An 11889-nucleotide genomic window follows, 5' to 3' on the forward strand; every position below is an offset into this window, starting at 1 on the left:
CACACACACACATATTCTCAGGGAGTTTGCAACATGCATGCACATGCACACTCCCAGGCAGTTTGCAACACACACACACAAAGACAATTTACAACACACACATACATACACAGACTCCCAGACAGTTTATCACACATACGGAAACACACACACGTACTCCCAGACACTTTGCATCATACACACACACACACTGCGACAGTTTGCAACACACACACACTTCCACATGCACACTTCCATAAACTTTGCATCACATACAAACAAATGCACGCACACACTCCCAGACAGTTTGCAACACACACACATACACACACAGAGGCATGCACATGCACACGCACACGTGCACACAAACACACACAGTCCCAGACAGTTTGCAGTTGCAGCTGTTTATTTGATATGGGGGGGCTAGGGTGGTGCAGGCACTATGGTGCATGATTTACAGTCTAGAGTTTGCACGTTTGAGGCCACAGGAAAAGCAACAATTCCAATGAATCTGTGAATTCTCCTGATATCTTGTCAAAAGCAAAGAAATTGCAGAAAGCAGCAAGAAAATTCAAGTCAGCCCCTGCACTGCATAATGGGCAATAGGAAGGCACCAATGCAGTGGCATTTGGACTGAGATGGGGCAGTGGCGCTCAGAGCTAGCAATTTCACAGTGAGACATAATGCACTGGCTTACCATTCCAACAGTCAATGCAAATCTTCTTTACCCTGTTCCATGCAGTGTAGTGACAGCCATTTTGTGCATGACGGTTTATTTTGCACACAGTGACATTAAATAAATTGGGGCTAACATAATGGTCATGTTTTCTGTATCTGTTGCTGCAGATGGCATTTATTGTCAATATATGAGAATGGATAAAGGTGTTGGTGTTCTTACACTCATTAGTGGTCATATTCCTTGTCTTCATCATTTCATTGCAGTAGCAGCTAGTGAATGGAGGCTCTGACTGACTGTCCAAATGCTGTCTCCGGAACTTGTTGTAGGGCCTTTCCCAGTCGTCTACAGCCAGCCAGGACAACGACAGGGTCAGTAGGTAGAACAGCAGCATCAGGGTGGCATGGGGTCCCCTTGGAGACATGGCTCCCCAAGATCCACTCAATCCACCTGCAGGGGCAGTGGAAATGAATGGAGACAGTTACCAGAGCTGGAGACTAACCACAACCCCCTCATGCTGTGGCACTGACCCAAAGACCCTCGTCCTGTTACCTCTCCCCACCACCATCAGTGGATCTAGGATTTTCCCAAGTGGGATGTGGAGCAGTGCAGAGTGAAATGGGAAAGAAGCAAAGGAAGTGTCACTGCCAAGACACAAGTGAAACCCTCCCGGGCTGTTCAGCCACTGCAGCCTCGTATGGTCAATAAGAATCCAAAGTCCTTAGTTCACCAACAGCTGCAGAGCTGAGCTACTGGGCAGGGAATTCAACGGGGATGGGGTGCAACCACACCACTACACAACCCCTGGTTCATCCCCTGCCCACCCCATACTGCCCCAAATCTCTCTCCCATCACCGCACCCCACCCTCCATCAATATCCCTAAGTCCCTTCTCCCCAAATCTACTGGCACCACATAAAGATCCTCCTCACCTAGAAACAGGAGAATTGTTACGGCATTGACAGTCACACCTCGATGGTCTGACTAAGATGGGGCCTAATTACACCAGGCAATGGACCAACTCTGTCTGAAACAAGACCCCGTCTGTGCCGGGTGCTGCACGTGCCCTACTGGCCGTTGTACTGGTCACTGCACAGACCCCTATTGCTCAAAGATCTCATACTGCACAGGCACAAGACACATAAAGAAATTAGACCTTGTTTGCACATAGGGAAACTGAGGCACAGAGCAGTCACAGCTGCATTTCTCAGCAGGACCTGAGAATGCCAAAATGCCCTGTCTTAGGGTTTAGTTATTAAGCAAGCTTTCGGGTTCAAAAACCCTTCATCAGGCTAAGGAAGTTTCAGCAGTTGGTGTGTGCTCTTCCTGGATGGAAGAAGCATCCATCCAGGAAGAGCACACACCAACTGCTGAAACTTCCTTAGCCTGACGAAGGGTTTTTGAACCCGAAAGCTTGCTTAATAACTATTCTCCAACTGTTTGGGTTGGTCTAATAAAAGATATCAAATTCACCCAAGGAACCTTGTCTGCCTATGTCCTTAGACCAACACGGCTACAACCTAAACCCCTGTCTTAGGATTTGGTCTCCAAACTCCCATCCCAGAAGAAGGGGAAAGGGGGCCAGCCCTGACAACCCCACCGCACAGCCGAACCACAGCACCAGCCTGCCATGAAGTCTGACTTGGAGAGTCTCTATCTTCTTTCTTAATGACAGACACTCCTGCTGTGCCTCCCTCAGGGTGGGCAGGGCTGCATCTTGGTCTCAGCTCCCTCTCTGCATTTCCCCTGAGGCTGGGTCAGTACAGCAGTGTCCCCATGCTTACCCAAGTCCTGGTGCTGGGGATCCTGTCACAGCTAGGTCCAGCTGCCTGCGAGGCTGAGTCTGAGTCTCAGTCCCCTTGCTGCTCATTATATATATACCAGGAAGGGGTAAAACAGTTTGTATCTGACCAGCAGCTCCTCCCACTCAGGGGCACAGGAAGAAGTGAGAGTCTGCAAACAGATACAGCAGTTGTGGGACCGGGGCTCCTAATACTGGGAGCTACAACAGCCTTGACCAGACTTCCCCAGTGGCATCACCTGAGTAACACTCAATACAGCCCTGCCCATCTGCCCCCAAACTAGAGCTGGAACTCAGGAATCCTGAATCCCAGCACCCTGAACCAACCAGACCCAAATCCTGTCCTGGAGCTGGGGACAGAGCCCAGGAATCCACAGTCCCAACCCTCCCTGCTGTAACCCACTTAACCCCCTCCCCTGTCAGGGCTGCAGATACAGTCCAAGAGTCCTGGCTCGCAGTATCCCCCCACCTCCACCCTAGCCCAATAAACTCCCTGCCCTCCCAAACCAGGCAGGGAACCTAGCACCCTTACTCCTAACATCCCTAGGCAATAGCAAACCAAACCCCCATGTTTTGCCAAGGGTAGGGACAGATTCAGGGAGTCCTGACTCCTTGCTCTTATCCAGTAGGCCCCATGGCCTTTCTACAAGTTAAGTCAGAACCCAAGAAAAATGTTTCAAAGCCCCCAACAGCTCTGTGCTCCCAATGCCTTGGTGAGTCTAGCCCTATAGCACCTGCTGTCCTTATTGGATACCCTGAGTTTTCCAGAAGCCCAATTCCCTCCTTGGTCCCTATCATTAATAACCTTTATCCCCTGCCCAGGTCACTGAGCACTGAGACGGGCCCTGTCTACACCTGGAGGGAAGGCCAGGTCAACTTGCTAGAGCCCAGCACGTGCCCAGCAGAGTCAGCAGGAAGCTGGATGTTTTGCCTACCTCCACCCCAGCCTTAGCCAGTAATGCCAACTGTTGCAAAACCATCACAAGACTCAGGATTTCAAAGTCCAAATAACTCTGACTTGCAATCTCCCAATCCAACCCTCAGATCTCCAGATTTTCCCAGCTGGTAAGTGGAGGGAAAGGGGCTGGGGAGAGGGAAAGGGAGGGGAGTGGGGGAGATCAAGGCCCCCGCAGTGAGGGAGGGAGTGGGGCAGGAGCAGGGGCAGGGGAGAATTGGGCCTCAGGGCCAGGGCTGGTCATCTAGAGGTGCAGGAAAGGAGCACAGCTCCCCACAGCAGTGCACACTACTAGGGGGGTGCCCCACAGAGCAGAGGCAGGATGCTGGCTGGGGCTCTGTGCACTGCTGCCTTTGCCCCAGGAGCTCAGCTGCGCAATGCCATTGATGCCCACCAGGCAGGCAGGGGACACAGGGCATGTTGGCAGTGTAGCACATCCCCTGCCTGCACAGCAGCAGGGGGCATGCTGGGGTCCCGCGGCTGAGCTCTGGAGGCAGAGGGGTGCAGAGCCCCAGCTTGCAGCGGGCAGCCTGCCTCCACCCTGTGGGGGCACGTGCCCCTATGCCTCACTCGGGTGTGTGCGCTGCTGCAGGGAGTTGCGTTCTCCCACCATGCCTCTGGACAACCTGTCCTGGCCCCAGGGCCCCATTCAACCCTGCCTTGCTCCTGCCCACTCCCTCCCTCACTACGGGGGCCTCAATCTCCCCCATCCCTTCCCCAACCCCACCCCCTGCCACCCCTTTCCTTCCATTTACCAGCTGGGTGTTGTCTGTCAGTGTCTCTGTGTGTCTCTGTGTATCTCTGTCTGCCTGTCTGTCTGCTCCTCACTCCCAAGCCACAGCCCCCCAGCCCTGCTGCTGCTTTTCACTCCTGACCCCACATCCTGCCAGGGTGTATAGGGACCCTCCCTCTCCAATCTCCAAACCCCCCACATACACCCACAGCCCACAACACCTTCACAAATAACCCCCTTCCCACCCTCGCCTCCCCCCCCCCCCCCCCCCCCCCACAACACACTTCATGGCAGGGTTGGCAATACTGGGGTTGACTGCATAGTTTTGTTAATAGGTTAGAAAATGGATTTGTATATAATGGTTTGGATAGGGATGATCTTGCTTCAGGTGGGGGTGTTGGGCAGGGTGACCTCTGGAAGTCCCTTCCACCCCTGCTTTTCTATGATTTTTTGAAGGGAAAGTATCTAATTACAGAATAGCTTGATGGACACTAATGCTGGTGAACAAAGACATCCAAGATGAATTTTTAAAAAAAGGCATCCAAAGCTACAATAAGATTCACTTATTTCATGATAGAGGGTGAGATGCACAATTGACCCCTCCTAAGGGTACCCCCCAAGCAGTATTATTAAGAGGATCCACAATGGGGAGTGTGGAATCCTGCAAGAAATGATCAAATTTAATTTATAGATGGTTCATTTCTTTTATAAAAAAGAAAAACCAAATGCAGGTTTTCAGTGAGATTTTCACAGGTACCCAAAGGATCTAGACACTCAGAGCCAAATGCTAGTTCATCTTTACATGCTGAAGTGCTGGTTACATAGCCATGGAGGAGGACCACCTCCCCACCCCTGCCTTGTACCTTAGTGATTAGGACAGTTGGTCAGACCTGGTAAAAGAGGTGAGGGATTCCCTTTCACAAGCAACTCAATCCTCTGGTGCTCTGGCCAAGAATTGAACCCTGGTTTCCCACACGGTAGGCAAAAATCTGTACCACTGACCTAGCAACACCTAAGCTCCTACTTTCAACTCCAGGTTCGAGTGTCTTCAGGATCCTCTATGTGCCATCTGCACACTGAGCTGCCCAGCTTCATACCAGAGGGGGATCAGAAAGAACCCAAGCTGACACCTGCAGCTTAGGGCTTTGATCCCTCCGGGACCCACTGCACACCACTCCTGGGAGGGTAGGGAGCTGCAGATCAGGAGTGAAGGGTACTGGCAGTGTATGGTGTGGGTTGTGCTAAATTGTTATATGTGGTCATTGCACCCAGCCCTGGGGTGTATTTCAGCCCTCCCCATACACTGTTATATGCAGCTGTTACACCCCAGAGCTGGGCGCACATCTGCCATTTCCATGCAGTGATGTATATGGCTATTACACCTCAGACCTAGTCTACCCCATGCCATACCGCACTGGGGGACTCTCTTGGACACCCCTGACCATATAGGCTGGACCAGGGAGAATTTCCACCTGTAATCCCAGCCCAAAAAACAGCCCAGTTCCAGGAAAACCAGAAAACTAGAAAAAACACAGAGACATGGCATGGGGCTTTTGGTTGTAGCCATGTTAGTCTAAGGACATAGGCGGGCAAGGTTCTTGGGTAGATATGATATCTTTTATTAGACCAACTGAGTAGTTGGAATAAGGTTTTAAGCAAGCTTTCGGGCACAATCACCCTTCTTCAGGCATAGGGAGTCTCTGCTGTTCTGCAACTGCATGAAATGAAAGAAGCTAAGAAGTCTGGCAGGATGTCAGTGAAAATGTAAACAGGGCTGGCAGAGAGTCACTCAAATGTAAACAAGGTCAGCCAGAGTCACTCAACTGGTTGTACAGGTTCTGTTGAGGAATCTTAAGGTAATGGTCTAAGGGAGGATGGGAACTGATCCTCTCCTGTCCTACAGGAGGCACCCAGCTCTGGAGTCTAACAGCTCCATATAACAGTGTATGGGGAGGGCTGAGATGCACCCCAGGGCTGGGTACAAGACCACATACAATAGTTTAGCATAGCTTGCACCATACACTGTTATACTTGGCCATTACAACCCAGAGCTGGGTGCACTGCAGGACCCAAGTGCGTGACTCTCCTCTCCCTGCAGTGGCCTGGGAGTTGTGGCATGAGCATGTGGGGGGCTTGTGGTTAGCATGGGTGACACCCTCTGCCTGTGTCCCTCACTCCAAACCTGAAGCCCCTTGCCCCACCAACCCTGCCAGTGCCTCTCATTCCTAGCTAATCCGCAGTCCCCAGCCCAGCTGGTGCCCCTCACTCCTGACCTGCAAACCCCTGCACTCGCAGAAAGAGGAAGCAGTAAGACCGTCAGGCAGAGCAATGGCAAGCAGAGGGTGGGACAGGGACATGCTGCTGGGGACAAAAATAGGCTTAGAAGGAACAGGAGAACCAAAGAAGAGAGGCAAGCTTGGGGGGTGGAGGACAAGATGGGGAACAAGTATTGGAGGGATCTGGTTGTAGGCTGGGGGGATATGACTGCAGGTGTTGATGATCTGCCAATGCAGCAGTTAAAAGATTGACATGCAAATAGACTAAGTGATAAGAAAATTCCTCTCATTGAGCCTGGGCTTTTTCTTTCTTCACCTCAACCCACACCATGCCCCTGCTGTGCGGAGGTGTTAGCTCATGCTGGCCACTGTGTGGTGATGCCGAGGGGAGGGGGGGAGAGGGTGTTGGAGTAGGCTGATCATGGCAGAAAAAGCAGGGGGCAGAACTGCTTTGGGACCAGGCTTGGGGAGGGGGACAGCCCCTTCGGGAGGCCTGCAGTACAGACCTCCAATGCCAACACAGACTTGTGAGGGGGAGGCAGGAAGGCTCACTCTTGCAGACCTTTGTATGAACAGATTTCCCACCCCAACCAACAAAGGCTCGTGCAATGAGCAACAAGCACCCAGAAAAAAGCTGAAGGCTTTGCAGGGGAGCCTATTGAACTAAACCCCCACCCCCAAAATGCGTCTCTCTCAAGCAAAACTGCCAACAATCCCCCCCCCCCCCCCCCCCAGCAACCTGGCATGGCCCAAAAAAATAAACCAGCTAAAATATCAAATCTTGTCCTAAAACGCCACCTGGCAGTAAAGTAGTACTGAAAGGACGGGAGGATAAAATAGTTCTGACATGCTCTCTAGTGCTTTTTACTAGTCATAGCATAATAAGCCCTTACGTTGTAGATCACATACACGTTGCTCATCTAACCATTTTAAACTATGACAGAAAATTTAAACCAGGAACATTTTTAGCAACAAGTTGTCAAGTACATGGGCAAGTGCATCTTTTGAAATATCCTGCCCAAGCTACACAGGGAGATGGTGACAGAGCTCAGGGAAGGATCCTGGGCATTTTGGCTCTTTACCCCTTATAACTAGATTAACTAACCACACACACCGTACTGATCAGCATTTCCTATCCTGCTCCTGTCATCAGAGGGGTTTGGCTTGTTTGTTTGCTCGAGTCCCTCTGTGTCATCCTCTCTCTCAGAAGAGCCCTAGTGACATCACTTCTCCCGCCCCTGAGGCTCCCTTCCTAGCTGCCCCAGAGTTTGCTCTCCTAAGATAAGCCAGCTGAGTCCTGGGGAGACCGTTGAATACTCATAAAGCCATCAGATCCTGGGCAGGAGCCAGGATCTGCGAACAGTCCTCACAGCGGCAGAAGCCACTAGGGCAGGATGCTTCTCTCTGGGTTTCCTGGGCCTGATCTGAGAGAGAAGCAATAATCTTCCTTGTGTCTCATTTTGAGATAAACATGTCCAAGCAGGGGCCTCATCTCCCCCTGCTTCTGGGCAGGGCCTTGCACTGGGCAGGGCCTTGCACTTGCAATGGGCCCCCAAATCTTAGGCAGAGTTTTTACTATGTCTGATACAAGGAGACCCCTGACCTTGGTCATGGGAGGAGAACCCCCTGCCAGTGGCCGTGAGGGCCTGAACTATGTTACTTCATCCTTTGGGGTTTCTACTAGGGCAAATAATTGCAGGGAGTTGGTGGGACCAGAGGGTGGGGACAGGAGTGGGGCTGGGGTTGAAGCCAGCCACTCCAAGCCATGTGTGGCCATTCTACACAGACCCTGTAGATTTCCCCATAGGGACGAGGGTGGTGATGAGAGCAGCTCACTGTAACTGACAGCTGGAGGAAGAAAACCAAAATAATCCAAAATTTAGAGTTATCTGACCAAAGCTCAGTTTCCCAAATGTGGTAGAAACTCTCTCTGATGCCAGCTCTGCCTAAACTAGCAGCTTTGGAAAGGAGGGCACGGGACCCCAGTATCAAAGAAGCCATCATTCCTGCCTGCCCCGGCACTTAAACACCATAAGGCAGACACTCACATTTATGCAATATTACAAATAATGGGGGTTTTGACCGGAAGAGCTCGCATTGACAAGCCTTTCTCTGCAATCCCAAGGCATCACTGCTCTCTCAAGGCATCCTCTCCAGAGGATGTAGAGGTTGTCCTTGCCAGTGAAACATATTCCCATGTTTCAGTGCAGCAACATTCATTCTTGGGCCCCTCATAGTCATGAAAGACTTCTCCCCAAAAATGAGTGTGGAGAAGAAGACTCACCCTCACTTTACAGGGGGAAGCCTGAAGTGCACAGCCATAGAATTACTTGCTTCCCCAGGTGCAGGGACATTGCAGAATGGCTGGGACTTGAGACCCCAGATCCTGAGCCCCAAAACAACACCCTCACTGCAAGGCCATCTTCCACCTGCTGGTTGCTATCAGGGGAGGCTCAGCTTAGGAAGGAGAGCAAGTCCTGGCCCAGGTACACAATGACTCAGGCCAGCCCTGCACTGGAGCACTTTCTATAAAGAGTCTCCAGCCTTTTTGGCTGGCATCTCCCCCAGCCTCACCCAACACCTCCTTGAATGGAGCAACAAAGGGGCACTTTAACTAGACACAAGGCAGCAACTGCTGCACTAACACTTAGACAGTTATTTTATTTGCAAAACTATGAGTGTCAGATTGAAAAAAATTCTGATCTCAGAAAAAGCCCAGCAGCCCTTCTTGCCCTGCCAGAACTAGCCAGTCCAGCTCATGGGGGAAGTAAAACAGTGCCTTTCAGGAACAACTGTGACCCCACAGTGTGCAGTCTTTGTTCCTCTCAAACAGCTGAAGTGCCCCTTCACTGGCCTACAAAGTCAGGTTCCCCTTGGCTTGTCCTTCTTCTGGCCCCCAGACTCTGGTGTGCCTTTCCACCCAGCAGGCCAGTTTGAGGAGAAATGGAGGATGCAGACTCAGTTTTTCTAACCCATAGCCTGGTGTTTCTGGAGTTTTTCCTGATATGTTTGTTCAAACCCTTTCAGGTCTAGAAACCAGCTCTTCCACTTCCTGGGAAAGTGCACAGTCCCTTAGGGGACTGCACAAAAGGTGAGTGTTCCTCTTCATTCACTAAATTGCATGCACGACCTCAACTTGCAATGGCTGCTTGATATGGCTTTTATCCATCTATGGATTTGGGGCCCAAGGCAGATTTAATAAGCTTCCAGTGAAACTGGATCACTCCAGAATGTAGATGGCCTGAGATGCCTAAGAGTAATTTTATCTTGCTTCTAAATATATGCAGTAGCCTCAGTCTATTTATTGACAGTTCTTTCAAGCCAAAAGGGAGTCACATAAGAAATAAAGCCATCTTATGATTTTACAGTGCAGAGAACCATGGCCATGAACAGTGTGTGCCCCTGACAGCTGGTGGGGTACAGCTGCACTGGCGGTGGTGGGAGCGCGGCAGCAGAAGCCCAGTGGCGGTAAGCTGGGAGCTCCTGCATATGCCACTGACACTGTCCACAGTGGTGGGGGGGAGTTAGCAAGCACCAAGCAGGGGTCTGCAACCACCTGCAGATGCCACCAGCAGCAATCATGGACTGCCCGTAGATGCCGCCGGCAGTATTGGTGGCAGGAGTGGCAAACAGTGACCGCCCACAGGTGCCTTTTTGCAGGGGGTGCACAGCCACGCTCAGGGAGTGCACGTGCACCCACATAGACTCCCTACACGTCGCCCCTGACTGTGGCCCAGGAACACTCTCACTGACTGAGCTGCCTAAAATCCCTGTTTGTGTCACTTTCATGTCCTAAAAGTACAATAAGATTGGGGCCAATGTCTTTAATTACATCCCAGGGTCCATTTTCTCCACCTGTCATTCATTGCTAATGTGATGGGCTAGCTGGCAGTGATTTAGCCCAGGGGTTTTGAAAGGGCTAAAGATGATTGGAGGACTTGGGATTCCCTTTCCTCACCAATCAGGACCCAGAGACTCACCCTCCGTGTCCCCTGATTGACCCCTTGGGTCACCTGGAGGGGGATGAAAGGGGCAGGGCGGCTGATGGAGGGGAGACCAGCGAGAGACCAGGAGGAAGGAGTTTCAAAGAGCTGGCAAGAGCTGGGCCAGCAGGGCAGGAGCAGTTACCCCAGAAGAGCTGGAAGGAGTGGGACCTGCAGGCAGCAGTTGGAGCCTCAGCAGTGCAGCCGGCAGGAGAGGCTCCTGCTGGGCTCCAGGATCACCTACGAGAGGCTGTGGCCAGCAGGAGAGGCTCCCCAGCTCCAGCAAGGATCTGAGCAGCGACCTGAGAGGTTCCCAGCTCTGCTTCCACCTCCTGCAATAAGAGGCCAGGCAGCTCAATGTGAGGCTGGGGCTCCAGGAAGGTCAAGACCCCTAGCAGCTTGGAACAGTACCAGCCCTGGTGGTTGTGTGGTAGGGTTTTTCCCTACCATGTGGGAGGTCTGAGTTCATATCTCAGCTGGGATGAGTGAAGTAACAGGGAGAAATTCTTGTTGCAGTAGAAAAGGGTCATTGTGTTCTTCCCCCTCCAGGTACCTAGGCCCTATAGTCCTTGTTATTTGACATTTTGTATTTTGTACCTTTTATATTTCAGCAACCAGTATTGTTTGTTCTGCTGTTTGTGTTTTATATTTTGTTAAACCTGTCTTTTTTTTGTCAATGACTGTAAGTGTCTGCCTTTGTTGAAACCTGCCCCCTCAGGGCGTTGTAGTGTCCCCTACACCTCCTGGTTTATGCCTGTTATGTTCCCAGTACTGTTCTCTCATTAAAAGGTATATGGTTAAGGCCTCAGTGGTGGTCTGGCTGTGCTCTATAGGGGGAGGAGAGTCCTTACACCTCCCACAGCGCTTGTGCACCTGCTGTGATCCCTTCAATTGGAGAGGGGGTACCTCTTGGAGTACCGCCTGGGTTACACTAATTAAATCATTGTTGTTTCCCTTCAGTCCCTGTGTACCTGTCACAAATGCTTCTAAAGTTCAAGTTTAAAGCCTCAGTCTTTTCCTTCAAGTCTCTCATAAGCCTGGGCTCAGTCAGTGTATGACCCAAGCAGAAGCCCTCGGATGAGCACTTTGCTCATGGGTATCTTGCTACTTTTCTCCGTGAGGGGAAAACTGGCCTGTACAGCAGGCAGACCTCTTATGGCCTATGATCGGAAAGCATGGAATTTAACACAGGAACAAAGACTACTGCTATCTTTTTCACACTCTGCTCCCCAGCCAAGATGCCATTGGTAGCACACAGCATCTCAGACAATCCAAGCAAAATGAAAATCAAACCCTGCCAGTTCTAACACTGCCCCACACACAATTCTCACCATGAGGTGAGGTAAGAGAAGGGATCGCAGACAAAAGATATTGTACACTACAAAAGGTGCTCAGATACCACCATAATGAGGATCACGTGGAAATATACATGGAGCAGAGCAGAGCAGAGCAAAGGAAAGATTTTTCTGCTTTCCTGCTACAATTAC

At 51.1% G+C, this 11889-nt stretch overlaps 2 long non-coding RNA genes across 2 annotated transcripts; one reads left to right on the forward strand and one right to left on the reverse strand.

The window, feature by feature from the left end:
• Positions 1 to 364: 364 nt before the first annotated feature.
• LOC132251715 (uncharacterized) lies at positions 365 to 2606 on the reverse strand. The gene is made up of 2 exons (XR_009463652.1): positions 2439 to 2606; positions 365 to 1105 (listed from the first exon to the last, which is right to left on the reverse strand). It is a non-coding gene; the product is annotated as an uncharacterized LOC132251715 (long non-coding RNA).
• A 790-nt stretch (positions 2607 to 3396) lies between these two features.
• Positions 3397 to 11210, forward strand: LOC102563314 (uncharacterized). The gene is made up of 3 exons (XR_002094203.2): positions 3397 to 3520; positions 9447 to 9510; positions 9788 to 11210. It is a non-coding gene; the product is annotated as an uncharacterized LOC102563314 (long non-coding RNA).
• The last annotated feature ends 679 nt before the right edge of the window (positions 11211 to 11889 follow it).

The sequence above is a fragment of the Alligator mississippiensis genome, chromosome 7, assembly GCF_030867095.1.
Source record: "Alligator mississippiensis isolate rAllMis1 chromosome 7, rAllMis1, whole genome shotgun sequence".
NCBI lineage: Eukaryota > Metazoa > Chordata > Crocodylia > Alligatoridae > Alligator > Alligator mississippiensis.